The sequence below is a fragment of the Corapipo altera genome, unplaced genomic scaffold, assembly GCF_003945725.1.
Source record: "Corapipo altera isolate COAL_440 unplaced genomic scaffold, ASM394572v1 61, whole genome shotgun sequence".
Classification (NCBI taxonomy): Eukaryota; Metazoa; Chordata; class Aves; order Passeriformes; family Pipridae; genus Corapipo; species Corapipo altera.
In genome coordinates this window covers 5,454,742-5,481,855 of record NW_020884910.1, presented here as the reverse complement: position 1 = coordinate 5,481,855, position 27,114 = coordinate 5,454,742, and the positions used below count along the sequence as shown (strand labels likewise).

At 44.2% G+C, this 27,114-nt stretch overlaps 1 protein-coding gene across 6 annotated transcripts in view; it reads right to left on the bottom strand.

Moving 5' to 3' along the window:
* Positions 1 to 587: 587 nt before the first annotated feature.
* GTF2E1 (general transcription factor IIE subunit 1) overlaps positions 588 to 27,114 on the bottom strand; it is a 75,711-nt gene continuing 49,184 nt past the window's right edge. For 2 of the 6 annotated variants that reach the window (XR_003529318.1, XR_003529320.1), the window contains 2 exons: positions 26,636 to 26,709; positions 21,923 to 21,954 (listed from right to left, as the gene is read on the bottom strand). The gene's annotated coding sequence lies outside the window, so the exon portion shown is untranslated. Of the gene's footprint in view, positions 648 to 742; positions 836 to 21,393; positions 21,955 to 26,635; positions 26,710 to 27,114 lie in introns of those variants that run through there. The other 4 variants (XR_003529316.1, XR_003529317.1, XR_003529315.1 and 1 more) reach the window with 4 other exon arrangements.

Below are 27,114 nucleotides of genomic sequence, written 5' to 3'. Positions count from 1 at the left end.
AGAACTCATAAAATCACAGAATGATAGAATGGTTTGGGATGGAAGGGACCTTAAAGACCAGCTAGTTCCAACTCCCCCACCATAGCAAGGATGCCACCCACTAGACTCACAGAGTCATATAGAATGCAACTGAGAACAAAAACCAGTAGGAGATAGAGAAGTCAAATACTTGCTCCAGACCTTCTCAGGAGAAATGGACCAAACTGTGTTCTTGTGTGACCTCTCCTGAGGAGAAGGATTTTTGTCCTCCTCCAGTAGCAAAACCACACTGAGGTTCATGTATCTTCAAATACCTCTGTGTTAGCAGATCTGACCCATGTCATCCATGCCACACCTGGCTCATGTTTTAAGCTCCTAGCAGTGATACTAACAAAGTCCTTGTGCTAGCTATACAATTCTTAACCACTGGAACCCCTGGTATTTATAGACCCAAAACCAGGACACAGGGGACAAACACCTCTAAAATACACTGTAATAATGCCAATGTACTTACCATGGCTGGTGTTCCAAATGGATCTCCTCTTCAGAGAGCATCTGACATGTAATGGCACTAGATAGATTTACACCATTCTACACCTCTCCTAGTGCTCTTGCTAGTTGCCTGGAAGTGTATTATAGAGACAGCCAGGGAAAGATCTCCTCCCACGCTGGCTGAAACAAGTAAGGGTGCATGAACAATGCCACCTTCCAGCATGGGAAATCAGGCAGGAGAGTGGGTGTCAAGAAGGAGGGAAGTACGTACCTTTGAGCAATAGCCTTCTTGATGAATTTGGAAGAGGGTGTTTGTTCACAGCTCCAACAATTTTTCCACCTCCAGTAAACTGCTGACTACCACCTGATGGCAAAATAAACCAAGATTATGTTTATTGCCTCAATTGCTTGCTTTAATAGCAAAACATCCGCATAGCTGTGTTTTTGAGCCCCTCTAGAATACTGAAGTTTAAGATTCAGATCCTTTCTATCTAAAGGGATTTGGTGTAATTTACTTTTCATTAGGTGGCCTTCGTGGATTTGGAGGTTAAGAAAACATGTTTAAAACAGCCATGTAGTTTAAAATGACTGTGTGTTGGCTGCAAAACACTGCACAGTGTGACACACTTCCCTGCATTTGGCACACACTGGAAGAGCTGGAGTTTGAGAAGTACCATTCAGATTTTGGTAATCCACATATAAGGTCATCTCAGGGAACTATACCGATAGCTACTGGAGTATTTTTTGTCCACTAGGCCTGTTATCCTGTCAAAGAATATAATTAAGTTGGTTTGCCAAATGCATTATAAGCCCCAGTTGTCTGCTATTTATCACCTTATTTTGCTGTAGCAAACACACAACAACTACTTTATTAATTCCTTACCTGTTTGTTAGCTATTGATGTAGTGTTCTTTGTGCTCTAGTTCCCTGGCCCCTATTACCCTTATCTCTTTTCTTGGAATGAAAAGTTGGTTTGTACTCTTTCCCAGCAGATAACATTCAGGGTCACATTTTGCTTTCAGGAATGCTCGTAAGTAATCATCAGCAGTTGTGATTATTCAGCTGGTTACCCAGCTTACATTTACTGGTGCTACAATGAGTAGCAGCCTATATTTAAGTTTTCTGTGTCTTCATATTGAAATCGTAGCTTCATAGATTTGTTTTGTGATTTTGGCTTATTGCTTCCTACCTGATATTAGGAAAGGCTTTCTAAAGGTATTATGCTATTTGGTAGAAAATAGTTAAGTGTTTCAGTCTTCATACAACCACAATAAACCAAAATAATCTGCATGTCTTTCCTGTACTGACTGAGGTTTTGAAACATCTTTCTTTCTCAGTCTTTCGGCTTGTGGTCCCACTCAATGGAACCCTCACTTTCCTGGGATGTTCTCTTGTCTTGCAAGAGTTAGATACACATTTTGGGTACTCCCCAAATTTCTCCTAGTTGTTTTTGCCACTCACAGGAAAAAAAGGTGGGCCTGGCAGTCTCCCCCATCTAATGGATGCACCTTGTGACCTGATCACCTTAAAATCCTTTTCCAGAGAGACTTCTGCCAGCAGATAAGATGGGGGGGACTCTAGAGGTAGGGAAGACCGTGTCAACAAGGACAATAGACTCTTAGTGGTAGCAAAGTCATAATATTTTTTTCAGCCTGCTTTGCCTAAGCCATGGAAAGACAAGTCACATGGTGCTGATGAAAGAAGAGCCCGAGTCTTTGAAACTGGTGGAGAACACCAAGTCTTGGAGGCAGAAGTAGCCATTGTCTCTTCTGAGCATCGGTCTCTCCAGCGGTTTCTCCTACTTCTTCCATCCAGGCCTACCTTTTTTTCTCTCTCCTTTTTCCAAAACCCTAAACCCTGGAATAGTGCAGCTCATGCTTTGTGCAGCCCATGCTCCAGCACCTGAGGTAAAAGCTTCCTTTCTCAAAGAAAAAGGCAGGTTCTATCAAATAAACTTCCAGGCCCAGAATGGGAAGAATGAATAAACATTCAAAGTTCATATTCTTAAATGTAATGAATTTTAAAGACAATCTTGTGTTTAGAGACCTGACGCATGCTTTTTTATCATTTGGAGCTGGCAAAAGTATAAGCATCTGGGGAAGTCTTAAATGCTGTTCACATAATAAACAGAGTACATTGCTCCCATTCCCCACCCCAGATCAGCTACAGTGGGTTTTTAAAAGGTGCGTAGCAGAATCATGAGCTTCCCTCTTTCTGAGAAGGGGGTAGCAGGAGCTCCTCTAAAATGATCCTGTTTGCTCTCTGGAAAATTCAGCTTCACAGGTGTAATCAGGCCCTGACAGATGGGGATACTGATGTGGAGGAATGGTAAGAGGGATGAACAGCTCTGAGCAGCCCTTAGTCATGCAGGGATACAGGTGGTCATACAGGTGGTCAAGTGCGAGACACTTGGGTGATGCGGTGGGAGAGGAAGCTGGCTCTCTGCCTGCACACAGCAGTAGCTGAGACACTAATCCCATGCTGCTGCGAGCTCTGAGTTCTCTCAAAATGAAAATAAGGTGATTGTAAAGGAAAGTGGAGATCCAGGGTTAACTGTGATATCCTGCAGGAGAAGATAATATTGAAGCGTAGGCAAGTGCTTTCACACGCCCCAGTCATTTCATCTTTGTGTTGGACACAATGGCCGGCAAGGGAGCACAGTGCTTGAGGCTCAGAAGGGAGAGCACGTGGGGACAGAAGTAGCTAAAAGGCTTGGAAGTCAGAGAAGAGAAGTAAAAATATTTCCATGTTTCTCACAGAAACTTGAGCAATAATCCTGAGATGCAGACACAGCCGCAGCCAGCAAAAAAGATGCAAAACCAACAACAAAATCCCCCTAGGATTAGGAAACAGTGAGAAGCTAGACTAGAAACCAGACACATTTCAGAATAAATTCAGTGTTTCAAAAGCAATGATGTGAAAGGCACATGAGCTACAGTAATAAAATGTGATATGAGCTGTTACTGTAAACAGGGAGGAATAATTGACAGGGAACTAAAACAGATCCACAGAGCACACATAGCCCAAGGCACTGCGAACCTGTGGCTGAATGAGAGGAAGAGGAGTTGTGTGGGAAGAAGTCAGAGAAAGACTAGGAAATCACAGGCAAAAACTAAATAACTCACACAACAGCCCATGATCCCTGAGACTGAAAATTCAGCTGGAATGTGTCCTGTGGTGGATCAGCAGAAAGAATACTAGGCATGTAGAAATAACAGAGTCAGTCTTACCCAAAATTAGAAATGTTGGTATTTTTATATGTAAAAATAATATAATTAAAACCAAATGGTTTGGGGCCTGAAGAAGAGAATTGGTGTTCATGAACTGTTTGGCCAGTTTGTTTCATCCTTTGGGCACGTTTGCTACCACAAACCTGTAGCTTAGTCTGCAGGAGAAAGTGGTCAGTTTGGATGTGGAGAGAAGAAAAGCCCTGACTGGGATGTGAGACACAGCACCACAGACAAAAGCTCTTTGGAAAACAGTCTGGTGTGGTGGTGGAGTAGCCAAGGATGCAGGATGAACAGCACAGGGTGCAGAAAGCTGCAGCTGATCAAAGGCTTTACAGAGTATCTGGCAGCTTATTGCATCCTCCTGACATATACCATAGATACATGAAAATATACACACAGACACAAATGTATGCATGTTATGCATGCATGTGTATATTTATGGACTGCAAAAATGCTTGAGCATAACTATGGGTGGTATTTGTTCCGACAGAGAAGGGAGGCACCCTTGGTGTTGTTAATTCATAGTTCGAGTGATGCTGCACAGCCTCTTTCATGGAAACTGTATCCCAAAAAGGCTCAGTGAGTTAAATAATATAGGCACTGCTTTAAATAATAAATAGTAGCATACAAATAAAGGGTGTTAAGAGGCTGCAGAAAAGGAAAACCAGTGATATTTTTAGCTGATATTAGAAAAAGGTGGAGGGGCAGATGCTTACTTGTGACTGACCCACTGGACAAGAAGGCCCACAAGCTGATGATAGGGAAGGAGAAAACCTTCTAGTGAGAAGAGAGACCATTGTTTTGTACCCCACAGCATGTGAGGAGCCAGCTACAGGAAGGGGACATAGTCATGCTACCTGGCATGCCTACAGATGGTTAGTAGCATCCATGCTCACAGGCAGCAAAAATCTAGGAGGATTTAATACTACCACCCCTCCAGCCACATACAAACTCAGACAGATGGGTGGTGATGCTATCACTTATTCCCAACCCACTCATATTTGTGATGTTTTCTCTCTCTTTTACTGTTACAGTGCCCATTGCTGCCACTTCTCAAGCAATCTCTGCAGAGGGGACTTGTAACCATTTCCCTGCACCGTGCAAGCCACATTGTGCCTTAATTGGGGTGTAGATTTTTCAGTGCTGCTTCTTAATAATTAAAATGTCTTTTCATACATGTGAAGAGAACTGTGGTGTCCTTAGATCGTCAGTAACCATCACTTACCTAATATATCAATGGCTATGACAATGTCATTTATTTTGTGAATATTAGAAGAGATGGACAGATAAAGAACAAGAATTGAAATGAAACTCTGAATGTAAATACAAACTCCTGCCATTACATGTCATAAGCCAACCAAAAATATCTGGGCATGCATGCTTCAGTCATTCACCTTCCCCTTACAGCACATTGCTTAGAAAACCAGAATAGAGGAAAGCACAACAAAACCATCGATATCTAGAGGAAAAAGTGTAGAAGAAAAATATTTTCTGTCTCAATAAACCTTGGGGTTTGACGCTTGCTCTTCTTGGTTCTCAAAGAGGTCAATGAAAGGTAAGAGCTTCATCGCTTCAAAGAATGCTTAGAACTTTGTAGACTCAACCTCGCATGTCTTGACAGATGTTTTGATTTGTTTCACTGAAATATGTAGGACAGGTAGGTAGATCTCTCCTCCATGCTGTTTGTCTCTCTCTCTGAATGCCTTTGTTTTTTTGACATTTTAGAAAAACCTACTATCACATCTAAGCCAGTCTGCTTCACATTGTGGGTAACAGCTCTGTGAGTCTGTTCAGAGCCGTGTCATAGACAAAAGAAGTTTCTCTAGAATTCCTCAGGCTTTGGATCAGATTCTGAAGAGTTTGCTCAACACCAATTTTGCATTAAAAGCAGTCACTTCTGTGTATGCTGAGATTCAGCATTTTTGGAGAGGGTCAGCTATACAAGAAAGAATGTACTCATGGCATTTATATTTTCTTCCAATGACACATGAAGATACCATGTGCTACATATATGCATTTTGTTCTAGGTACACACTTAAGGAAGGGAAAAAAAGAGAATGATCAAAATTGTCCTTCCTGTGTCATTATCAGCCTTGGTGACCTTAGAAACAGGAGTCCCATTACTTCAATAACAGATGTGAGAGTCATCCCTTATTAGGTTGGATGACTGATTGTGATGACTTCAAGGAAAAAAAGCTTTCCCTGTTAAGCAGCTTCTTCATAAGTAAAAGATGTGCCAATATCCATCTCCAGTGTGAGCATCTGCAGGTGTCTCAGCATCAGCATTTTGGTTTGGATTACATGAGTGCTTTTGATGACACTTTCCTGGTTGGCCCTCATCTCCTACTTTGGCTTTCAGAGCAGAGCAGCCTTGGAACATACAAGCAAATTCCTTTCATGTGAATTGGAAGCCAGACCTGACCCAGAAACACTCCTAACATACTCCAGCTGCTAATGCTGATTCAGTCCATGGATCTAAACTCCATCTAGTCTGAACCAGTCTCCCCACCCCAAATACCAACTGTTTCACTGCACAGGTCTGCTCTGATGCTCCTTCACATCTTGCTTGTGGAAAAGCACCTGAGATATAATTACCATAACTACCTCAAATTCGTCTTTTGTTATCTTCTTGTTTTAAAAGCAGAGATCTGTTTATCCACTGAGCAGCAACCATGCAGCTCAGGGAGATCTCAGGTGGCATTGATGTCTTTGTCAGGGCAAAGATGATATTCCTACAAGGAAACCATTTGTTCTCATTTGGGAGTACTGTGGGCATTGCTAGTCAACCAAGTCTGTCTTAGTTAATTAATCCTTGACCCATCATTTTGTGCTTTTCAGGTTGCCCCAGTATCAGTCTTTTGCTGAGATCAGATGCTTAGAGAGGTGGTTATGGAGTGTCCTCTCTTCTAAAGGTAACTAAATTCACAGACGTTACAGTGTCAGAAGTAATGTGATATGACCTAAAATATATAGCTGAGTGATTCCCATGTAACAGGGAATAGTGAAATTTGAGTGTCTGTCTGCAGTGTTTGCAAGCAGCCACTTGAAAACAGCCCAGGCAGCTGTTTGGAAACAGTGCACGCAGGCAACAATCAGATGATTGCTGTTGCAAGAGGTATCAGGGATGTGTGATGTTATATCTGCTCTGGGTTCGGTTGCTGCCCTACACTACACACCACTAAGAAAAAGATAGAGGCAAAGCCTAGATGCAGTGATGGGCACTCTGAGACACTGATTCGGGGTGTGATGCTCTTGCTGGGGGGTACTCTGTGCTCCTCTGGGAATGGAAGGGTTCTCCAGCTGGGGAGCTTGTAACCATGCATGTCCTGTGGTGTGAGCTGACACTACTACTGTGCTCTGTGGAACTAAAGTACTTAAGATGGAAACACACCCACGCCTCCATCTGAAATGGCAAGGCACATGGACTTGCCCTGAGTTGGACTTGCTGCCTAGTGCTGGCAACCAGCACTCACAGGGGCTGCCTGTGCAGAGTTTGTCTGGGCAAATAGCAGTCCAAGGTTTCAAACAGGTATAAAGCCACTACTTGCCTAATGAGCTGGTCTAATAGTCAGCTGCTCCCTGTTCTAAGTAATTTCTTCTTCCTATCTGGAACTTGTATAGCATTGGTCTTAGCTACACTATTTTACAAATCTAGCTTAGCTAGATGACAGAGCTACCTACTGCCAGAAATTGTTGCCCTTGTGTGTATTTACAGATCACAACCAAAGTCAGTTCTTGATCTTCTTTGGACTGAACTTGAGGCTGTTATGAAAACTACTGATCGAGCTCTTTTTCTTGACAACTACTTGGACATCTGTGAGTCAGTCTTTAATCCCACCATTGTAGTACTGGCTACACTGATTTTTTTATTGCCTTTTTTTTTTGTTTTTAAATGAGGACACGTGCAACTGTCAATAGACATCTCTTATTTTCAGAGATCTATAAAGATAACTTTAATCAGATAAATAAGAAATCTCATTTTTATAAGAGCTTTCATTGACTGCTTTTAAGAAAATAGGTTTTAGCATTTGCTGGCATTGACTATGCTCCCGTTCATTAATGCTTTATTCACTTCCCATATGTGCTTAGCAATAATTATTCCTGGGACTAGTGTCAGACTAATTGGGCTTGGGAAATCCAGGCCACTGGATAACCTTTTTTAAGTATGGACTCAGAATTTGAAGGGACTGGCAAGCTGCTGACTAGCATGTGATCAGCATGGTACTAGGCATGCTGTACCAGCTGCAGAGGTGCTCAGTCTGCCTGCAGGGGAGACTAGAGAGACTTACAACCAAGTCTTCTCTACATGCAGAGGAGTGGTGCCCAGTACGTAACCACTTCTGGGAACAACCGTGGTTCACGTTGTTTAACCAACAGTCACTTTTCTGGTTCTATGTAGCTTCTCTTATCTTTCAATATGTTCTACAAATCACTGTCAGTGTTTCAGGAAGCTCCTCAGACAGGTCTTTTAATATTCTTGGTCACAAATTTTCTGGTACTGCTAGTGTATGTTGCTGTAATTGTTGCTATTTGACATCCTCCACTGCTGCTGCTGAGATAGAAAGTATTTCTTCCTTGCTGTGAAATAAGCATGTCCCATTTCTTTCCAAATAAAACCCACAAATATTCAATGAATATTTTTTCTTTTTGTGTTACCACAATTGACAACTCTGCCACCCTTAACACTTGAGCTATAGGGACTAACAAAGGGAAGAGACATTACTGAGCTTGATGAGTGGCATTTTTGTCAAGAGAGAATGGATGTGAAATGCTGACAAACCAATTTAAGTATGAAATCACAAAAAGGTTACAACCAACCAAAATATCAGGTTCTAAAATGGTTTCTACACTTTCCTCCATCTCCTGGGATCTGGGGACAAAAAGAACTACTTTAGGATTAATATCACTTTTTCCATGGAGAGGATTGATTGTTTGGTATGGCACTACAAATAGCATGAGGATTTGATGATCGAAGAGGTCCCTTTGAATCCTATTCTTCTGTATGATTGCAAGGATTTTGTTAGGTCTTAGTGCACTTAAATAATGCCTTCTTGCCCTTAATCTTTAAACCCAGGATTTTTTCATTAATGTTTTATCTTCTTCCATCAGCTGTCTCTTTCCTAGCTGCTGACTTGTTTGCACAGCCACCAGACTCTCTGTTATTCTCATTTGTTACATACAATAAGGCTTGAAATAATTATTATTGCTTGTCACTTTCACTTTTTGTCTTTACTAAGATGGATTTGAGACCAAAAAGCCTCTCATAGAACAACAGGTTGTGAATTTTGGGAGGAATATAATGAGGTTTTTTCAAACACAATGTTATTATTTTTATGCCAAAATTTTCCCTTGTAACAATTATTTGCCTGTAGCTGACCTCTGGAAATTGTCCTTGCAAAGCACCAAATAGACTGTTGCAGGCTCAGAAGTGGTCTGTCTGCACACAGTGGAGTTTGCACTTCCACAAAGAGAATCAACAGTTTCTGCCTCTCCAAGTGATTTGGTTTTACATATTTTAAAAGAAAATATATATATCATCCCCAGCAAGTGTAAGATTGTTTCAATAGTGCTGACTCCAAACCTGTAGCATACAGCTCCTTTGTAGGGACTTCACCATTCAGCCAAGCTTCAGTTACCATGTTGGGCTGCAAGGTCCGACAGTCCTGAGGAGCTGGGGACTCAACAGCCATCTTCCAGCCTGGAAGTGCCAGTGGAGGGCTGGGAGATGAGGCAGGGTACACAGATGGGTCATTTCTCACCAGGGAACAGCACCCAGAGATGTTCTCAGCAGTTCAGTGCAGGGCAGTACGGGACTTCTCACTGTCCAGGGGAGTTGGTACATGACTTGCAGGGCAAGGAAGCCTGGGCACCCCAAAGAAGTGTTTAACAATACTTAGGTATCTAAGTGAATCCCTTTTGGTTTATACCTTGTTGGCAGCTTAGCTTCAGGAGTGTCAGGAAAAAAACCCTGTACACTGAAGAAACACAACAGCTCCAGACAGGCAGAGGCATTTTCCATGCATGACCTGGGGGAATTGCTGCTTTACGTTTGAACTTCAGTTCTTCATTACCAGTGGGGTCGTTGGCTGTTTCTCCCTGGGAAAACCACCCAGGTAGCACTAAGTACTTGAGTTAAAGAGAAGTAAGCACTTTTCAATTACCAATGAGCTTTATGAGACATGAGACTGCGGCAGTAGTGTGAGAGATGCCGGGTGTCCCTGTGCTGGGTTGCAGTGGGCAGTGCAGCACCCAAGGGCAGCGACAGGCATGGGGGACTCAGCGTCTCCATTTGTTCATCAGGTTTGCTGCTCATTTACAGTCATAAATGAAAGGTTTGGCTGCAGTAGCATAAATAACAGGTGACGTTTTAACAACCCTGGCAGCACCACGCGGGGAGTCTTCTAATGTTAATGAGTTATGTGAGGCCAGCGTGAGTTTTGTGAGGTTCATTCATTCTCCCCTTTTGAGGCAATTGCCTATTTGCTCCTGAAAACAAACATTACATTAAAAAACACTGATATGCATTGCAAATAGCTTCTCAGGAGGATTTCTGACATGGTAAAATGGCAGAGCTATAACTCTGAGGGAGTGAATATGGGAGGATGAGAGATGGCTATGAAGAGAAGCATCCTACATCCACATGTCATGAGAAATGGGATGGGAATTGCTTCTGATAATTCAGTCTTTGGGACATGGAAACTTGGGTTTAACAGGTTTTGCTGTTAAAACACATTTTCTACATTGGTGTCTGCCTCTTGATGTCTTGGATCTTTCACGTGCCTGGAACAGTCCATTAGAATAAAATCGAATCCATATATATGTGCATAATATAGCAAAACCTTCTCTCGCTGCCAGCCCCTTGCTTATTTCTAAATGGCACAATAATTAAGGTGAGTGATTTATCACAGAAGTACACCACAAGTCACAGCCTGATTAATAGAAGCGAAAAAAAGCATCAGTTGAAAACATAAATAAAAAAAGTACTGAAAGCCTGTTCTTTGTTCCAATTCACCTTGAGAATTTTAAGCTGTTTAACAATATTTACCAAGCTGTTTCAACCACACAAAGACATAATCCCACTGCCTGCCAACAGCAGCAGCAGGGCAGCATGGTGGGCTGGGTGGGAGGGCTCTGTGGTCCCTCACTTTTCCTTCAGCACTTCTTTCTTCATCCAAGCTGATGTGCTCAGCCAACGCTTCTTAAAACCCACCACACTGGCTCATCACTCCCTCCCCTGCCAGCCCACCCACTTTGCATCAGAGAAGGGATCTGCTGAACTTTCATCATTGCTGAGAAAAAGACCAGCCTGGAGAAAAAGGGTCCCCAGGGGCTCTTGGCATCCATCCCCATGTCTTTCTCTTCCACCTGCAAGAGCTGTGAAGCATCAAAGGTCGTGCATCTATAGTCTTGCAGCTCTTATTTGATGTTATTGCTGCAGTAGCTTTACCTTGACAACTCCCTTTTGCATCAAGTGCAGTTGCACAGACCCATACCTGCTTCTCCTCTCACCAGTGATCTGCTGCCTCTGTGGTCATCCCACAGAATGGGAACGGGCTGTGTTCCCACATCGGTACGACTGCTCACGTCAGGATGCATGCGAATTGCGCGCCGAGCTGCCGCCTTTGCTGTGGTGAGCAAAACACTTGCGTTTCTACAGATATTCAGAGCCTGGACCTGTGACAGTTTGGACTCATGGCTGATCTGATGCCTACACCTATTTTTATTTCTAATTATCTGTCAAAACTCTATTATTTTCTTACAGAATTCCTGCCATACTCTGTGCAAAATCCCCAGTCTGGTTATGGGCATGTACGGCCAGCAAGAGAGACGGAAACTTCTTATCCCGAGAGTGGGGGCATATTGCTAACACTAGGTTTGGAATTTCCAGTTGCAGAATCAGTTTGCTTGACCCATCCCAACAACATATCTGGAGTATCTCCTCCATTTTGGGTTACCCGGTGAGGAAAGATGTTCAGCAGCAGGTCACCAATATAGCTAGGGAACAGCAATATGCGGCATATGGGGAGAAGCTGGGAGAACTGAGTTTGTTCAGGAGAAGGTATGGGGAGATCTTATTGCTGTCTGCAATTAGAAGACACAGCAGAGACAGAGACAGACTTTTCTCAGAGAGGTACTGTTAGTAGAGACTACAGGTGTAAGGTGGGAGGTGAGCAATTCAGATGTAGTATGGGAAAAGCTTCTTTATCATAAGGGTCATCAAAGATTGAAATGGTGCCCAGAGAAGTTATCAAGTCTCACTTCTTGGAGTTATTCAGAATTCTGCTGGACAAAGCCCTGAATAACCTGCTTTAATTGGGCCTGCTTTTAGTGGGGGTTTGGGCTGGATAGCCTCTGAAGCATCTTCCTGACTTCAATTAGTTTGTGATTTTGTGAACGGTATTTATTGAGCTGTGCTTTTCCTTCCCCCGTGTGACTTCTGTTTGTCAAACCCAGCCTCATTTCTGTTCACTGTGATTTGGGAAGATGTGGCTTTGTCACCACAGAGAGGAGGTTGAAAACCGTTTTCATCCCATCCTACTGAGCAGACCTAGACATCTCACCATGTCTTTGCTCTGGGATGGTGTACAGCACAGTATGCAGGATGGTGTGCAGCATGGTATGGAGCATGCCTCTGCTGGATAGTCACACAGTTAAACTTCATTTTCACCTGGCTCGGAATAATCAATTGTACAAGAGATCCAGTGAGTCTCCTCAAGGCAGTGAAGTCTAAGAAGTTTTATCTTGGACTATACTGAGCCTTGAAGTCTGGAGGTGACTGACAAAACATAACCAAAGCACAGTGAGATTATGCTTTTAATATCTTTTCATCAGGGAAAATACTCCCATTTCCTCAATATTCCCACCAGGAGCCTTTGACACCAGGACCAGAATCTGGGAATCACCTCAGCATATGCAACTCCCCAGCATTTTTTCCTAAACATCTAGAGAAATAAAAGTGCCCATTTCCAAAGATTTGTTTTGCTCAGTTGCCATCCTTGCTGCTAATAATTGCTTATGAAGAGCTTGACTGTTCTCTGACTGTGAACTCCTTTAAAATGAAAAATAATACCTCTTTGATGTAGAGATAATATTCTTTTTATAAACCTTGTCTCCTGGCATCCCTCAGAACTGGACAACTAAAGTACTAAATATATGCACTACCTCTCAGAGCTGGTATTATATTGCCAGCACTTCAGAGTTAATTATTTTTTACTTTCAAAGGAGGAAAAGTAATTTTAAGATTACTTTAATATCAGTCGCACACCAAAGGTGTTTCTTACTGCTTTTCTTCCATAAACCATCAGTAGCATTAATTAAAATTTTCATTTTTTTTATGGTTCCTTTTCTACTATGAAAACTGGATCTTTAATAGGTAGCTGTCATCTCAGTAGTGACTCCTTCCAGAACCAGGGCTGGAGTTTGTAGGTTGAGATACACACCTTGGCCCTTGAGGAGAGGGGCACAGTGGTGTCAGAGTTAAAAAGTCTCTGTAACTGGCAGAGAAAACCAGACCTTGTTGTAGGTCATGATCCACAGTCCCAGGAGCAGTCTAGTGCTCAAAGCTACCTCACCAAGGATCTGACTAGCTCCCAAAAAGACAAAACTGGAAAGGACAGAACCTCGCATCTCCTCATTTTAAACTTAAAACTTTAAAAAGTATTGTGTGAGAGCAAGAAACCACTGGGGCCAGCTGCCAGTCTAATCAGTGGTAGAAGCTTAGGAGGAAGGGAAAAACCAGGGCCACCGGGAAGAAGACATTCCTAAATAGCCAGCTGCTTTATCAGAAGTTTCCTCTTGTCTATCAACAAACTCCATCTGCTGATTTTTTTTTTTTCAAGTGACTTTGAACACATTCATGGTTTCTACCCTCACAATATCCCACAGTGATTAGTTCCACTGTGCATGGAGCGTCTTGTGGAAGAAGCCCTTCCTGGTGGTTGCAAAGATGCTGCCCAATAACTCAAGAGACATCCAGTGAAATCACATAAGAAAGTGAATAATACTTCCTCTGGAGTCTTTATCTATTTTTTTCTAGGCAACAGTCTTAATCTATGTAGTCTCTCCTCCTAGGGGGACCATTCCCTATCTTCCCCCTGTATAATTCTAGGACCTGGCAGTGCTGCTGGGCTCCCAGGTCTGGGTCCTCCCAACTCCATCACTACTCCTCAGCATGTACCACTCCCCTAAACTGTCCTGTTTGGAGGCTGAAAATGGAGAATCAGGGAAACAAGACACTAAAGTGACAGTAGCCTTGTGGGGTTTGGCATCCTATAGTGTTAATATATCCTATCCCTTTGAGGATGATGTAACTTGGAGGACAGCAGCACATATTCCCAGAAACAGGCATACCCAGCTATTACAGGGTCCTGCTCTGCACCTTGCTCCTCTCTAGTTAATTGTCAGATTTCTGGGTCCCTTTACAATGACTCTGAATATTGTTCAGTCTTCCAGGAGTGGCACCAGCCTCAGCAGTGATTTTTCTGGAGCATCCTCTGTCCAATGGGAGTGCTGAACTTTTCTTCTCACCTTTGCTTTCAATCTCATCCTTCATTCATTTATGAGCATTTGATGTAGATGGCTGGAGAAAGTGGGGAATAGCAGCAGGATTTCCCTTCTTTGCACGCTTGTTGGTTTCCTTAAGGGCACTTAGAGTGGGAAAGTATGGCCGTTCTGCCTAAGAACTACCACTGACACTGTCTGTAATGGTCCCAAGAGATCATTAATTCTATCTATTCCAGTTTCCACTATCTGATAAGCATGGAAATCACATCTTGTAAAGAAATTGGACACGCTTCCTGCTGCTGTTCTAGTACCCAGGCTGTGAGCCTGTGCTACAGTGCCAAGAGCACAATTGCAGACTCACTTCTGCTCCTCACCTCCAACTTCAGACTTTGCAGGTAGTGAGTGGCACCAAACAGAAATGCTCTGACCACTTTCCAAGGTTGCTTATTCATCAAGCAATGAGGACAAGAAATTAAAATGTGCATATTTCTATGCAGAATAGATTTACCCCTTCCACCAGCAAGTACCAGAAACCCCATGTACCCTATCATCAAATCCCAGTGAAATCTCCTAGACTCAAGATGACATATAGATTCCAGTGCTATTAAGTCACAGGCACAAAGCTGGAGCATTAGGCCTGACAGCTTTGTACTAAGTTTAAAACCAGGTAAGCCTTGAGTTAACTTAGCTGTAAATAAATACAGGAGATAACCTCATCTAAGGGCACTGAATTCCACACCTCACCTCTTGTGCAGAGGAGAACATCTTAGAGATAAGTTATGTATTTCTTTTTGGTACAAGTACTTTAATGGTGTGTATAGATAAATGTGTATACATACAAACACAGGCACATGTACTTACAGCCTCACCTTCAGCTTGAGAGTGTTTTTCCTGGAACTTGCCATTCACACAGCGCTAGAGAAGAGTGCTGTGAGCACAGGCGAGATGAGACACGGTATTTTCAATTTGGTCTACTCAAAGATATTCTCTTTGTGTCAGATATACAGAAAGAGTTACTTATTAAGCTTTCAAGGTTGTGGTGACCGCTGTCAATATCTAACTTTTCCCAGCAGGGACTTCTGTGTGGTTTATTACTTACAAGAAAAACCCATCAGAAGCAGTGACAGACTGGGACATCCTGCAGGTCAAGTGGAGGTGCAGCAATGGGATTTAGTCTTATGCGCACCAGAAATCAGGTTGTATTTTTAGTTTGTCTGATATTGCAGTTCCTCATGACATGGGAACTGAAGAGGTTTGTCAGACTTACGTAATCCTTTTTAAACAATCCTTGGAGTGACCAGGCTCAGAGGCACCTCACACATGTTTTTAGCTGCTGTTTTTTCTCCTGCTTGTTTCATTGCAAGACTATTTGTTAATCTTCAAATTATGTTTGACATCTCACTGTAAATAGTCTGGTTTATAAACATCTCAAGGGGGAAAGTCTGAGTGTGTTTCCCTACTGTTCTGGTTTGCATCTCTCTTATTTATTCTACCTGTTCAGCAGCTGTGTCCTTGGTGATCGACTTGTCTTTGTGTTTGAACTTGGCATCTGATTTAGACACAGATTTGGTGTTAACAATTAGAGCTGCCTGGTGGATGAATATTCAACTCCAAACCAGGAAAAATTACTCCAGGTCTGGCAAGGAGCAGGGGAGCTGGTGGCCATGAGCACGTAGCTACTGAGTCGTCACAGGGAACCATCCACAGTAGATGAAGTCACTTCATAAATCAGGTACATTCTTGCTCCTATCTGCTTCTGGCAGGATTTCAGAATGGCTGCATTCTGGCAAAGCATTTCCTATCACTTTTGGTCTGAAGAACAGCCTAATCCAGGCAGGTGAGGCCCACCCCATGTCACCCTGATGTTCACAAAATGCTTTAGGTCATCTTGTTCCAACCCCTCTGCCATGGGCAGGGATACCTTTCCCTAGACCAGGCTGCTCAAAGCCCCATCCAACCTGGTCTTGAACACTTCCAGAGATAGAGCATCCACAGCTTCCCTGGGCAACCTGTGCCTGTGCATCACCACCCTCACAGTGATGAATTTCTTCCTAAAACCCAATCTAAACCTGCCCTCTTTCAGTTGCAGAGCCAGGCAGCCTGCAGTAGACTGAATGCTGTCCGCCAATAAGTATTTGATCCAGTAATAATTCAGGGGCCAAAATTCTCAAGAGCAGATCAACTTACATAACTAATTTACAGGATTTAAATGAAAAGAGTAATTAATCAGAAATCTGTAAGGAAGTGACTCTCCATCTGACAGACATTCTCCCCATACTAAGAGGCACAGAAGCAATTATCCTCATGACTTTTCTTATGCGAGTGGATGAGTGTTATGCCTCTGTCTCGTAAGATATTCAAATGTGACTTGGGATTAATTAAATGGCAAGATACCTGGAGGGAAAGTCAGCAGCACGTACATTTTCTACTGCAGACATTTTAAAGTGTGGAAAGAGGATATTTTACCAGCAAGACCTTTTGGTCTTGGTGGGGAAGAGGAACTGAAAACCAGCTTGGGAATTTCAGGGCAGAGAGCACAGAACAATCCAAACCATGAAAATGTTCATGCTTGTAATTGTAGCTGATGGTTTCAAGTGTTCAGCAGTAATTGAAGGGCTAGTGAGAGGTTCCCACTGGTGCTGCACATTTTATGTGTGACTGTTTAAATTCAGGTTATCTATTAATTAACAGCAGACCCCTTTTGATGGCAAGTCTAGTCATGGCAGCAGTTAGAGTTTCAGCTCCTCACTTAGAGAGGCTCAAGGTTGCCCCACTCTCCTCCCCCATCTTGTTCCAGCCATTTGGGCAAAGAAAGCTGTGCAAGGTCCTCTACCTCCATGCAGGAAGTCCCTGCTGCCTATCTCTCCATCATACATGAGCTCACACATCAGTGTCAGAGTCTTTGAGAATAAAATCACCTGAGACCAAAGCTGATCCCAGCGTCCCTCAACTACAGCGCAACACCTTTCTTATGCTTTCCCACCATAGCAGACAGTAGCTCCCCAGTAAAACATCGTTTTCATGTAATTTCCCAATTGTTAGAGACTATTTCCTGAAGGTTCAGAAACAGGTAGAAGTTTTAGTGGAATTCAAAGAAGTTAAGAGGAAAAAAAGAGCCAACACTGTCCTCAAGGAAAAGCTCAAGGAAAGATGAGATGGCAAACATGTCACCGTGCATCAGTCGGAGCAGAGCAGCTGTCCAGCTGTCCCTGCTTCTACCCAGCATAGGGAAACAGGCATCCCAGCAAGCCCCAATGGAAAAGCTGTGCCATAATCTCTGTTACCACGAGTTTGCTTGGGGGAAAGAGCTCAGTTACGCAGAGGTGTTTGAGCTTTGTTCGTGTGCAGTGCTTTCCTACGCAAAGTGATTGGTTTGTGTGTCTGAGTCTCTGTGCTTTTAAACTACATTCCAGAGTCATTTCACAACCTGCATCAGCTGCAGCAACTGCTGCCCCTGCTCTATGTGCTAAGGAGCCTGTCTCTCTGCTGGAAATACTTCCGACACAGATCTCTCTGCTCCCCATCCCTCTTGCATCCCCAACTCCCACTCGCTGGAGACAGGACGGGATCCAACGGTGCTCTGCCAAGTTATGAGCTGCCTGACAGCCACAATGAGGGAGAACGTTATATTTCAGAGCTCTGTCCAACGACTGCCTAATTAATCTCCATCCCCCACTCCTACATCCAGTACAGAGCGAGGATGTCTTGATTTTCTTGTTCTCCCGATGGGGAGAAGCTGCAGCACAGCAAACTTCCATGATTCACTCCTGGGCATTACGAGAAGGGACCTGGAGAGAGAAAGCTAATGCTGAGACACACCTACACCCCCAAAGCAAAATACAGGGATAAAAAGGGCGTCTCATGAGCAGAACTTCTTGCCAGCATCCCTCTCCACTGCGCTCTGCTTGGAGGACAATTAAATTACACTGCCGCTTCCCTTTCATCGTGATCCGATTTACAGGGGAATTAATAGGGGCAGAGGAAGAGGCACACATGAAGCCAAAGCCAGGGCAACTGGCAGCTATGAGCCTTCTTGAAAAACAGGAAGCTTGCCAGGATGTCTTTATTAGAGAGGAGAAGGGGGAGAGAGGAAAGGGCTGCTACAAGAATGAAAGGCAGATACAGACATCAGCCTTGTTTACAGCAGGGATTTTGCACCGGTACAGCTAAACCCTTCAGTTCAAAATCCCCTCACAGGCATATGCCACCAGCACAGCTGGAAAAAAATCACAGTTGAGACTTGGTGGCTGCATGAATAAGAAAGTCTGTGATACAAGAAGGGTGTTTGGCTCACTTGATCGTGTGGCTCCAGAGGTCTCGTAACACCTTTGAGTGGTTATTTCCCATTTTTCCCTACAGTTAGGCTATTCCCCTGAGCTCACGGGATCAATGCCCCCATGAGCAGCCTGCAGCAGCCCTCTCTGTTGCTGACAGTGCCACCCTGATGGTGACCAAGTGTCCCACAGTGCCTGTCATCCAAGGGGGTAGCAAGTTGGCGGGTACTGTTGGAGACACACATACTTGAAAAGACAATAATGCAATAAAATATAATAAAATCCCAGCTTCTCATAGATCATTTGTCCAGGCTGTGGATGTGCTGCACTGCAGATGGAGACATGGGAGCTGGCTCTTGTAGAAGCATTTCACATCCAGGTTGGTGTTACGCTCTGGATGTCCTACACTGCAAGCCCAGCCATCGCTGACATTAGCAGCGGTGGTCCAGAAGCACTTTGGCAGCTTTTTAACAGTATGGAACCATAGAGATTAAACCATGGGGCCAGTGAGCTCTCTTCAGAATGCACATGAGGCTGCTTTGTGTACAATTCTCTGTGTAAAGACAGATGGACTCCAAAGACATCTGGTTTGATGGCACTCCTGCTACTCCAGAGCAACCCACGTATCTCTGTGCCAACACTGGCTCATGCCCTGGGAGCAGTGCTGTATGGTGGCACTGGGACAGGCCTCTGCTAACTGGAAACTGGAGAGTGCAGGAGTCAGTGGAACAAGAGGAACAAGAAAGGAATGTTCCCAGGTCCCTGCTCCCACTCTGCAGAACCCCTGCAGCACCTTTGCTCTTTGTTCTCCATTATGTTCCACATTATTGAGATTTTTCTGCTCACCTGAGTAGCTGAGCCCTTGGATGATCTTCCAGTGTTCAGACTGAGGAAAGAGAGAGAAGACATGGTGTCCCTGGGAAGCCATAACTCAGGTAGTTATATTGACTACGTCCTTAAATTTACATCTCCAGTGCCTCTGGTGCTGGAAAGGCATGGTGATAGTTTTTGCATCTAATCCTCTTTGAAAGTTCACTTATAATAAAACTGTTGAGATGTACTGGAATCCCTCAGCTCATGTTAACTCCCTTCTGTATGGGAGATAATCACTCCAGATGGCAGATCATGTAACAGATGAGTGACTTTATTGTCATTTATCTCCACAGTTGGAGAAAAGCAACCCAGGTCAATGGAGAGTTTCTGAAGAAGCTTCCTGTGTATGGGCTTCTCCTTGACACCAGGGCAATGGAGGTGATGGCACAGCCAAGGACCAAAGGAAATGACTTAATTGCCTGCTGGGGCTCTAGGGATAAAAACCAGAGGAGTCTGGTACAAGAGCAAAAGAAATGAGTCAAAAACATTTCTGTAGTTTGGAGATTCCTGGGCAGGAAGAATATGGTTTCAGAAGTCACAGCAGGTAGATCATAGCTGTAAAGGCATAACTGCTTCTCAGCAGCACAAACAGAGGAAATGTCAATTGTTAATTTCAGAAATAAAATTATGAATGGAGGGAAATTAGTAGTGAGTTAAAAGTTACTTGCATTCAAAGAAGACAAGGATCTAAAAAATTCCATAGTGAGAACAATGGTGGGACTGTGTGAGTTACAAGCTAGCGAAGAGATGGCAAAGCCTGTGTATATCTGATTAATGAATTAGCTGTTAATTCTTAATTTCTATGCCCATCTCCTCCATCCCCTTTTCACCTGGGGCTGCATCTTGAGGAGGTATGGTTCTGATACAGCCTTGTCAGTGGGACCAGTGGGCTGAATTAGCTTAGGAGTCTGAGAACAGAAGCTCTTTTAAGGGGTGGAGGTATTATTCAAATAATAGGCTGGTGCTTTGTTTTAATTACTGTTGCTTGCATTATGACATTAGGTCCCACTGGCAGGGCCAGCTTTGCTGTGTTGTCACTGTCACTCACAGTCCCACAACCACTGTACCCAGCACAGCCCTTTGCAGACCTGATCATTACCTTGATCTTGGCTGCACCTCATCGACCTGGCCTTTCCCCACTGCCAATACAGCAGCAGCAGCCGCAAGCACAGTGTGATTTGGTCTAAAACGTAAGGGGGAACTCTCAACTCCCAGTAATGCTCAAGCAATCTCTAATTCGGCACCTAAATGGTGTATGTTGATGAAGCAGGACTGCTGCTGAGGTTTTATTTAGGTGGTGCTGGCAGGAGGACTGTGGGAGACAGGCATCCCAGCCAGTGACCCTCTGAAAGCAACGGGAAGTATGCTAGGAAAAAGAAAAGAAGCTGGAGAAACTAATGTCACTGACTTCAAAGATGAAGGATTGTCTTTATACTCTGAAAATGACTGAATAAAATGACTGGTATCATTACTTAGCTAAATAGGATTTTCTACTTGTGTTGGATTATTTTAAACATCACTTTTATTAGCCTGATTGCTGTCGATTTGTCCCTAAGAAGTGTATTACTTTAATTTAGCCTTATATTGAGAAAATACTTTGAATTATTATATCATTTATTAACATGATTTGCTTTCTCCCAACAGATGTGTTAGCTTTGCCCACAGCCCTTGACGCTTAGTTTTTGGAGTTGAGTTCACAGTGCTGGTTTCAGCTGTGGGCAGACCTGCCCTCTCTGTGAACACTTGTGAACCACCTGGTCATGAAGGGGCTCCAACCATACCATTCACTTAGTAAAAGATAAAGCAGATAACCCCTCATACTTAGCTGAGCTATGGTCACCTGAGGGGCTGTTCACACTGCCCTAGTTCAAGACTGGCCTTGGCAGCAAGAGGGCAAACCCAGGTTATTAAATCCCATGGTCACCTAGGAGTACTGTGGCCCTCACTCCTTTGGTCATCTCTTGTAGCTCAGATGCACTATGAGCACTCCCTCATTATCATCAGCCGCTTGGTCCTGCCAGGTGAGGGAAATGTTTCCAAGATTTCATTTAATACCTGTATTTAATCCATTAGTTCTCCCTACAGACCTCCTAAAGGCTGGGCTGTGATTAAGGAGGATGTAAGTGCCCTGTTTATTGCTCTCCTGATACTTCTTCACTTTCATCTACACTTTAGTAGAGATTTCACCCTTCAGCTGTGCAGTGCCTTGGAAATGTGCATGGGAGCCCCCTGCTCTGTCCCTTTGGGATGGATTGGAGAGTCCACCCAAGCTCAAGCAATTCAGCTCCTGCTCTCCTGTGAGGTCCTCTGAGATTCTGTGAGGAAAGTTAGCAGCAAGATGGACTGCGAGTCACCTGCAATCATGTTTTCTCCTTGATTCCTTGCCATTAAGCTACAGGCTTGTGCATCATCTGTTTTGTTCCTCCTCTTTAAAGCGAAAATTCATTATTTTTCATATTTTTCCTCTTCAAAATACAAGGGGAGGGCTGGGGGAAGTGGCCAGGCCAGGAAGGAAGGGAAGTAACCATCTCTAGCAGACTATGCTCCATGTAGAGTTCTTTTTGTTAATGTGTTCCATGAATCCTGCAGCATGGCCATGGCTCCTGTAAAAAACAAAGGGGACAAGCATGAGTATCTGAATCACAACAGCTCTCTCTCTGTTTCTACAGCTGTCACGGCTACAGCACAGACTGCACTGGTCTCATGGAACATTTGGCTTCTTCTAGTGCTAAAAAATGCTGGATTTCCTGTGCAGAGCAATCCATCGGCAGCTGTGAGGTCAGAACTGTTCCCATTTCTGCTTCACTGTTACATCCCCAGGTGCCCAAGTGTCTTTTGTATGGGACAGAGAAAGGTTCTGGTTCACTGCACCCTTCTACTCAACAAACATTATAAATAACCCCTTAGTGATGCATGATTTATTTCCCTTCCAGCATGGACTTACAGTGTTGATGCTCTTTTTAAGACTGAGTTAGACATAAAGCAGTTTTTATGCCCACTGCAGTCTGCCCTACACATTCTGCAAACAGTTCATTAGTTCATCTGCAAACTGTTCATAAGTTTTGACCACTGAACAAGCTGCTTTGCACACAGTATTCTTTTGGCTTGTATTGCATGTTTCCAATGGCTTTACTCGCACCTTTCCCGGGGAACATGCCATTAGCATGTGAATTAGCCATCCCACAAGGAGCTCTGCCAAGATGGAGGTTTTTAGTTTGTGGTAGCACCAAAAGATGCTTGTGCCCGCTGCATGAGGAGCAAAAATTGCAAAGAGTTAAAGAAAAACACACCCAACACTAAAAGCGCTGAAAATGTGGCATTTTGACACGTGTTCTGTAAGAACCCATATCTGCTGTCTGTGGAGAGCAGTGCTTTTAGTCTGGACTTCAGACAGGCTAAATGACAAGACAATTGTCTAGTTATCAAAAACTCCTACTATCATTTGCTGCTCTTAGCTCCTACCTAAACCATACAAAAGTCCTTACCTGTTAATGCTCCCAAAGGTAGACACATTTGAGGAGGGCTGGGCAGCCCCCTGCATGACTTTATGTGTTTGTTTCTCATACACAGACATAACAGCACACTCAAGTGAAATATTCAAAGAAAGAGGTACTTTTTAATGTGACAACTGAATTTGGCTTTGCAACTAATTGCTGCGAGGTACTTTTGCACCGAACCTTTCTGCATGGTGAAAGCAGGAGTCAGACCATTCAAATAGACCTGCAGGCTCCTGTAGAAGTTGGTTGTTTTATACAACTTACGAAAGGTTGGCACACTTGGAGAATATTACCCTTCCTAATGGGCCTCAGAAGCAAGGGAATACACCAGGATAGGCGTGCCATAAGCCAAGTCCCTCTTCAGCGCATTGTACTTTTCCTTGCTTGGATACAGCACCCATGTGGCCTGGGAGATTATGCAAAAGTGAAATTTCCCTCATGATGCACCATTTTCTAAAGGCCCTATTTTCCTCTAACTCCATTTCCCTCTACTCTTCCCTGTTGTAATGGGAATAGTTTTCATCTCCTGACATCACCAGAAGGGCTGAGAGATGTTGAAAGCATACATCTTGGAAGAAAGCACTGTATGGCAATGGAAGAATAATTGTGGTGACAGGGCAGGGAGAGCAGATATGTCTCCCTAAAAAGATTTTACAGCCTCATTTGCATTAAAAAATGTTTTTTTCTTGTTAGAAGCAGCAGGAAAACATGAGAAATCCAGTAACTCAAAATATTCTCAAGGAACAAAAAGAATAAGCGTTACAAAAAAGAAAATGAAACCCAGCCCTACCAAATCATATCTAGTTCAAGCAGCAAAGAATGGGTGAAAGGGAGTGACCAGCCTGGAGCTGATGCCAGTTCCATCCCCACTGTAGGAAATTAAGGGGCCCAAGCCCAGCCGAAGCTTTGCTTTTGGAGAAAGCACAGATGTACCATTCATTAAACCTCTCTGCCAGGATGTGGTAGAGCCTGAGGCAGTCATGGCTCAGATCTGCATGGTGCACCTCAGCATGACAGTGCCACATGTCCCAAGAGCAGACACAGCACAAGCCAGAGCTGCTTGGTGGTGGTGGTGGTAAAGGACTTGAAACTTAATTTTAAATTGACATCCATGTGTGATCACAGAGGGGTTGAGTTTATGAGAACCCATCAGCACTGACGGGGAGAACAACCACCAGCACCTTTGCAAAAGGCAGGTGTGGATAATCTGACCAAAATGACCCAATCAATCACTCCCTCATATGGGGCAGGGCTGTTTCAGACACTGCAACCTAAGTGTACCCAGGTCAGCTGGTCGCAACCCTTAATGGTGTTTGGAGTACCTGTAACCCCATAATGCATGTTATGGGAAAAGCATGGACTCCACTAACAGTGCCTAGAAAACTTAACATTAGATCAGGCAGATTTGCATTGTCAGAAGTGCAGAAAATAAATGTTTAAGACTAGAAGGATCCCTCTACCAGGGGAACTGAGCCAGGCTTCTCCGCTCTACGCACAGTTTTAGCTCACTGCAAAATTAGCACTGCTCACCCTCCTTGTTCCAGCACATAATGGGACAGCAGAGGCTGGTGATACAGATTCCAGGTGAAAAATAAGCAGAAGCAGTATGTCAGGGCTTTAATCACATCTATATGAGATGTGATTTTTCCTCCTTGCCAGATGCATCTTTTTTTGTACACAGACATTAATGCTCATAGAACAGCATTTGATCAGCCTTAATTTCCAGGCTGGATGCCTGCCTGTTTCTCTGGTTGAGCCGCCCAAGGTTTCCTGTGCTGCTGTGGCCAGCTCTGGGCAGGGTTTGCGCATTGGTGGCTGCGTGCAGCCGGGGTGAAGCGCACACAGGGCCTCTAACGCACTGCAGTGGAGCCGAGACGCTTCCGATGCAGCTGGCTCAGCCTCTTCACTGCCATCCCCGGCTGGTTCATTAGCATCAAACTGTTCAAAGGCATGGAAATTAAATTATATTTGGGTCACAAACATATTTTAAGCAAAAATACCTGTTATATTTAAAGCATCTCGTTTGGAGTCTCTCTGTCTGCTGCTTCAGGATGGTTGCACAAATATTCACTGTCCTTAATGTTTTTTAATGATACAGCAGGTGTTTCCAAAATCTGATTTCTGTTTAAATATGAATTAGGTTCATTCTCTCAAACTTTGAAAGAGAGAGAAAACAGCTCTGTTATAGTGACAGAAGTGTAGTCCCAAACAGCACAGCCGGTGCGCTGCTCTCTGCTTGCTAGGAGGGAGCAGGTAGGCAGCTTTCCAGGAGCACCAGCACTCAGACATCGCTCCCTACTGCCACTCCTTTTAGCAGTGGCCTCTCCATGACTTTCTGTGCAATTACGTCTTAAACAGATTCAAGCATCTGGCTACGCCTCCTATCAAGACTGTATGAGTGATGATCTCCTTGGACTTCGTAAATATTGATCATTATTCTGGAAGCAGCTCAGCTCCTGGGCTCCTGGAGAAGAGGCTGTTTTGTCTCACAGTCAATACACTTTAAACTGGAGTGCATTGGGATGCTTTGGGATCTTTGGCTGTCTATTGTCAATACTCCCAAGCCTCCTGTGAACAAGCCTGGGGCATGGTTACCTTGCCCAAGGCTTCCAGTGGGATAAGGCAATATCAGTGCTGGGCAGCCCAGAGCAACTATCTGCAGTACTGAGTGACACCTCCCTCTTCCAAAGGACAGAGCCCACAGCCTGCCTTGTTTACGCTGACACATACCAGAGCAGAGGAACGGGGGTGCTGCTGCTTCTCCTCCACAACCTGCCCCCAGACAGCCCGCTGGCTTGCCCTGCTGCTGACATGTCTTTCCACCTGCTCATAAACTGTCCATTTCCACAAAGGCTTTGTCTTGCATTTGATTCCTGAGACAATTTTCTCTCTCCTCCTATGGAGGCACAGTGGGAGACAGAGACCCAAGCACAGCAGGCTGCTCCCCCCCAGGCCCTGTCAAACTTCACAGCATGCCCTGGCACTGCAGGCATCGTGGAGGCATAGCTCCTTAGATATCTCAGGGAGGAGGTGATGCTATTTTTCTGCCCTCCAGGATTCCTCCAGGGGAATCTTCAGATCTCTTGACTCTCACAGAGCAAGTCTGTTCAATCTGAGTCTGAAGGAGAAACCAATACAGGAAAAGTAGAGTTGGATGGAGGAAGCCAATTTTCAGAAGCTTAGTAGAAAAGATTATAACATTCTTGTTTTCCAGGGTTGACAGTGCACTTTCCCTCCATCAACAGCTTAACTGATCTGCTCTAGCCTGCTCTGTGCTCGGCCATGGAGGGCATCACTCTACTGCAGTTTCCTTGAGCTGCAACAGGAGCAGGAACAGAGGCAGCTGTTGCCCAGCTGGGAGAAGTACCTCCGACCTTTGGGAAGAGAAGCACGAGCAGCCTGAGAAATGCAGTTCTCTTTCCAGCCTTGGCCTCTCAGATTCATATAATCTGCTGAGTTGGAAGGGGCCCACAAGGATCATCAAAGTCCAACTCCTTGTCCTGCACACAGCAACCCTAAGAATCACACCATGTGCCTGAGAGCATTGTTCAAGTGCTTCTTGAACTCTCAAATATCACTCGTCAGATAAAACGCACTTCAAGCCGGAAGCAGATACAGCACCTGGTTTGAATGGGTTTAGAAGATTCACCCAGGAAGGCTTCAGCACTCAACCACACTCACAGTGTTATTGGGTTAGCATTAATGCAGCACATATGGTCCAGCAGGCAGAGGAAATGGCTGGGCCCTCCTCAGAATTGATGGCTTTATCCCTTGCGTTAGCACCAACCTGCTGGCAGTGCCTGGCTTTGCTTGCAGAGGCTGTTCTTTCTCTCCTGGCATGTGTGTAGAGCTCTGCTTCAGCTGTAGGAAAAGAAAGAGGACACTACTGACTGTATGTGCTCCTGCTCATTCAAGCAGAGCTTGTCACAACAGGGAAGTAGCAGTGTATGGACAACAGCCTGAACCGGCTGGTACGGAGCAGAGCAGCCATCCTTTTGAATCCAGGAGCTGTTAGAGAGGGCAGGAAACACTGACGACATCTGCTCAAGTACCTTGACCTTTCCAGTCCTCCTGAGGGCTGCACATGGCAGATGAGAGATTGAAGGCAAGCCCTAAAAACCGCTGTTCCAATTCCCTCATGTGCAGGACATGGTTTGCTGAATGACAAAAGTTACAACTCCTGCACAAACCACAATTAAATCTGTTTATTATGTAGACACACTATAGATGATTATGCTCCATGTTTCTTCACATAAGCTTTACTAA